Source organism: Sceloporus occidentalis, unplaced genomic scaffold (assembly GCF_023333645.1).
Source record: "Sceloporus occidentalis isolate IW3139 unplaced genomic scaffold, rSceOcc1.0.p SCAF_5, whole genome shotgun sequence".
NCBI classification, from domain to species: Eukaryota; Metazoa; Chordata; class Lepidosauria; order Squamata; family Phrynosomatidae; genus Sceloporus; species Sceloporus occidentalis.
In genome coordinates, this window is record NW_028316985.1 from 66,307,722 (window position 1) to 66,313,185 (window position 5,464).

Genomic DNA, 5,464 nt, shown 5'->3' on the forward strand with positions numbered 1-5,464 from the left:
AAAAGGGATCAAGTTCCAACTGAGATCTGTGAAAAAGAGATCAAATTCAATAGTAGCTTGGTGGCCAGGTATATGGCGAGGTACAACATTTCTGTGAATGGTCCAATGTTGAGCATTAAAAACCTGTAACATGTATCCTGACATTTCTGACAACCTAACTTCCTTCAAAATTACAAACAGGAAACCCTCAAAACTATATGAGTGATGTTTTAAAGTGGGATTTTGTAAATTCTTCCATTTCTTGGAAGCAAACAGTCCACTGCTGCAGCCTGGGATCTGTGTGTAGGTGTACCATGACAATGCATACTTATGTCCCAATTCCACTTACATTATGTACTGATGCAGTTATGGTAGTATGGGACTGAGACATCCTTAATCCTGCTGTTGGTCATAAAAAATTGGTTTGCTTGATTTTGTAATTGGAGAGATCTTGTACCAATTTTCCAAAAAAAAGATGAGTGTTTTGAATTTCCCAATGACCATGATAAACAACAGTTCTACCAGTTAAGAACAGTAGTACACCACACCCAGTGTCAACACTGAAGGGGGGGTGACGCCACAGAAGGGGGGTAAGCACACCCACTTCTCTGCCATGTACCATGGCACGGAACAGGGAGGAAAAGGGCCTGGCACCCCTGTCCTTGCTCCATGCAGCTTTACTTTAGAGTAAGCCATGTGGGACAGAGAGGCAGAGGGCCCAGCACCCCCTGTCCATGCCCTGTGTGGCTTTTACTTTAGAATAAAGTCACCCAGAACAGGGACAGAGAAGGCCCAGTGCCCCCTGTCCCTGTTGCACACAGCTTTACTCTGAAGTCAGGCCATGAAGGTTAGGGAGTTGGGAGTGGGTCCTTTTGGTTCTGCCCCAAAGCCCTGCCCCCGCACTAGGAGACAGCCTGGCACAGACGCCGCTGCTTAAGACACACTGCAAAGAAAAAAATTTAGGTGTGAAAGAGGAGCAGTATTTCTCTCAATGGTAGCATTAGCCCTAATCCAGTATATGTGGCATCATAACTATGTAACAGAGACTTACTATATAAAGAAATAATTAGGAAACCTAGCCAAAATTTGGCATCACACTTACAGTACTCAATAAGCTACTGGAGTATAGCAAAGGAAAGCTACAAGTAGTGTTGTGGCTGTTGACATGCTCAGAGGTGAAATCCAAGGCTGCATAACGTATATTATAGGAACATGGAATGTGAGAAGCATGAATCAGGGAAAGCTAGACATTATAAAACAAGGAATGGAATGTATAAACATTGCAATACAGTGTCATGCTTGGCAACTGGAGACTTGAAGAAAATTAACTATTACTTTATTCTGGATTCTAATACACACACAACTACTTCACAACAGTTAGAATCAATTCTGAGTTTTCCCATGTTAAACAACACTTTAAAAATCCTTTGTCATTCACAAACAGTCTCCTGCTTCGATGAGGATCATGAAGAACTGCTGAGGAGCAGTAATGGCAAGCTTACAAATGTAGCAGGCCAACTGCCCTGTAATTGTTAAAATTTACTTTATTGGACTCTGTCCAGAAATTCTGTAATATAGAGTGGGGTATAACTATTTTAATAATCACAGACACACACACACACACACACACACACACAGCTGGATTTATTTTATTTTAAATATTTATATCTAGCCCTTCCTCCATCAAGACAAGAGAACTAATAAAGATAAGACTACAAAACAGCCATTAAAAACTGCTTTGCAGGCTGGTGGATTCTACTTCTTTCCTTTCTCTGTCTGAGAAAGGTGAGGAGCCACTATCAGCAACTACCCAAAGCAGCAGCAAAAGCATCAGTTCCTTGCCTCCTGAAGAGCAGCTGACCCCAGAGATATTTCTGAAGAAGACGCCGCTGAACCACCATGTGGCACCACTGTGAGAGTGAGAAAACCATAGGCTCAGATGGAGGAGATGGCCACCCAAGTCATGGTACTGCATTGAGCCATTGCTTCATCCCACGCTTCCCTCCAACCATTGTCAGCTTGTTTCTTTGCTTTCTCACACGCCAATCCACCAGAAGCAGCAGCTCCTGCTTCTCAGCCTCCTCGATTATTGATTATTTTACCATTACTAAACAAGTTTCATGCACCCATTAATGTTCTGCTGAGTACTCCTGAAAGTACACACACTCCAGGTTGGGAACCACTGTGATAGAGGATTTTGGCCACTGTTAAATTTATAGATGATTCTCAAAACTATCCCAAACATGGGTGGAAGATAATGTGCTGTTAGATGTTGTGGACACAAGCAAATAGGCATTAGTGGTAATTGCACAAAAATATTCATTTGTCAGCTACAATAATTCTTGATGATAAAGTTGTGGACCAGTTTTGGCATTTCTTAAGCACTGTTCGAAGCTCTGGAGAAACCTGCAAAGCTTAGCAAGAAACCACAGTAGAGAGAAACATTGACTGTGCATGCCTTGGTCAGTGATAAGACTGCAATATTTTGATAAATTTTAGGATGAACACACTGCTTTTCGTCCCTTTCCCTGGTTCCACAAGACAGCTAACAGAATAAAAGCAGTATACGCTCAAAAGAAAGTAAGAACTGAGTCAAAAGATAAATCAACTATGGGGGGTAGAAATGAATGCAAATGTGAAAGCAACACTGCCAAGTACCAGAATTTTTTTCCTCTCTTCACAGCATAGGACACATTTGGCAAATTGGTGACAGACACTGAACCCAGTGGGACATATTTTTGAGTAAGCTTGTGATATAAATAGGCTTATGGTATAAATTATAAATGGTTTTTGTGAACAAATACTTTCCAGAATATGCCCTCTCACTTGGTTCATCCCCCCTCCCCGATATTTGACACCAGTGTTTGCACTTTTCTTTCCGTACTGCAAAAACGGAGATGATCATGTCATCATTATGAACAAAATTTGTGAAATTATACCATGAAGATGAGTACTTCCTGAACTCAGCCAATTGCATTTGCTCTTATTTGCAGCCTATTTTTTTCAAATATTGCGGAGGGTGGAAAGTTATGAACAGATTTGGAAAAATGCTTGTTTCTCAAAACCCAAGTCACCCCCTTTTATTTGTTCTTGCTCTTATTACAATAAATTAATATGTATTGATTATATAACTAATTATATAACTAATAAAATTACGTTCCACACTTTCTTAGTGTTACCTTTCATCTTTTTGGTCTTATTTTTGGCTTGGGATAACCTGCAGCTACTTAATAAAGTTCATGTAATGAAACAAGGAAGGTCAATAGAAGCAATGCTGGGAGCCGTGGCACACTCTACTAGAGTCAGTTTATTACAAGGAACGAGTCCTGTTCTACTCTTAAGCAGGCCTGTGGGATTTTGCTAATGCAAATGTGTCCCAAACAACTGAATCATGCTAAAAATATTAAATGTGTGAGCTGCCCTGTTTTTCTTGCAGCCTTTTTGGTGCTGCCGCTTAAAAATAAAAGCAACTATATGAAATGTCAAGAGAGCAAATCCCAGTAAAACTCCAAAACCTTAGGAGTATATCAAAGTTAATGAATTTTACCATTATTACTAAAAATATTTTTTGCCAGCTGGTAAGCAGAATGCTGAGGATTTTGTACATTGCTCTTTCACAGTGTGATGACAACTTTGTAATGAAGTTAGAAATTCATTGAGGCGTAAACACAGCTGTTTATGGGCATAAGTAAGTTGTTTACTAGGGAGGGCATAATCAGTATTATCCAGTGTTTTGTCAATTACATTGAAACTTAGAAGCAGAAAGCTGGATGCCTTTGACAGAAGACCATTTTGAGACACTGTATTTACATAATGCTCATCTTTTACTTTGTGAGGAGCAATGAGACACAAAAAGGAGCTTTATCTATTATTCATGAACTGAAATAAAGCACCGTTTATAAGACTAGACCTAAGCTATATCTGATATCTGTAGACTTGTTTTCTTCCTTGAAAAACGGCAGGCCATTACTGCTGTCAGCTGTTTAACTAAATCTTGTTCCTTGGAATTGATGCCATTTCTTTCCTATATCCTTCCAGTGTGTGCAAATCAGCATCAATCCTTTTGATATCTCATTGTGAGTCAGGAGAAAAGGGCTCATTCATATCTACTCATATTTAGACTGGTGAACTTCATGAAGCCATTCTAATAAAACAGAGGGCTTGGCGCGGACTATACAGTGGAGCTTATTTATCTGTAAATACACATAGGATTAGGCTGCAATAGGCAGGTCCCATAAGAATGGGGCTAAATTAAGTTAATATTCTGAATTTTTAAAAAATTGCAAGGTTTCTCAAGTGGGGAGACCTCTGTGTGCATACAAAGCTTCATTTACTTGAAGAGAATCCAAGTTTGTCTCAACAGAAGGAGCACATGGATCATAGCCTGCTGGCAGGTTTGCCTTTTGGCTCGCTTACTCCTCTGGTTTTAATCCAGAATAGTGCTGTTGGTGTTGTTTTAAATCCCCCAAAATACTCACATGCCTTTTCCCCTTATAGATCCCTCCACTAGCTATGGGCCAGGGCTCATTACAGGCCTTTGGTCCTGGTATTTAAGGCCATGCGCTTTAACCTCCCCTAGTATCTGGCCACTTGGCTAGCATGGTATGTATCATTTAGGAATTAAAAGATCCATAGGCAGAGGATTATTGACCATTCTGCCAACACATACAGCTCTTTTAAGGCTGCGAGCCTTTCAGGATCTGGCCTGGCATTTGTGGAACAATCATATGTCTCTCTGCATATGATTCTACAGACTAACAACAGCTATATCTTTTAATTCTTAAACACCAAGCAATGGTGGTCTGGTATGGTCAAGTGAGATGCATCAGGGTGCAGCTCAGGACGAGGGGGGCTGGAAAATCTCAATTACTTTGTTATTTGTAGCTATATTTACATAACCATGAATATGATACAACTTGGCCAAAGTCAATAACAATATGCTGCTAAGGAATTATGGTGAGCTGTTGTGGTGGTTTGAGAGAATAGTTACAGCAGGTGCTTTACATATCTGAGTGAAAGCAATGGGTTCCATCTCAATCTAGAGTCTGTCTTGAAAGGAAGGGGGAAAATATTTTGCTTGTACAATTGCCTATATAGACCATATGGTTATACTGTGCTGCATTCAATTTTTTAAATCTTACCAGTCAACATCCAAAATTATCTGCAAGTTCTCAGACATAGAACAGTAATGTGTGCAGTTTAAATGCATAGACAGTAGATGGTGCAAGGGTGAGAGCCAGCTGCTTGAAATTACAAATGTTAAATTGAAAGGTTGCAGACAGCTGAAGCAGCCACAGAAGCTATTGCATTCAAGACAGTCGCAAGTTATCCACATGGCAATATCAGAATAAGGGATGTTCTTGTGAAAGAGAAGATGTCTAGTAACACAAGTCAATTAAATCTCTTTATTGCCTTTCCCTGTCAGGGAAAGGCTAAGAATTATGCTAAATTTATTTTGGGTGTGAGTGATGATTGACTAGAATCA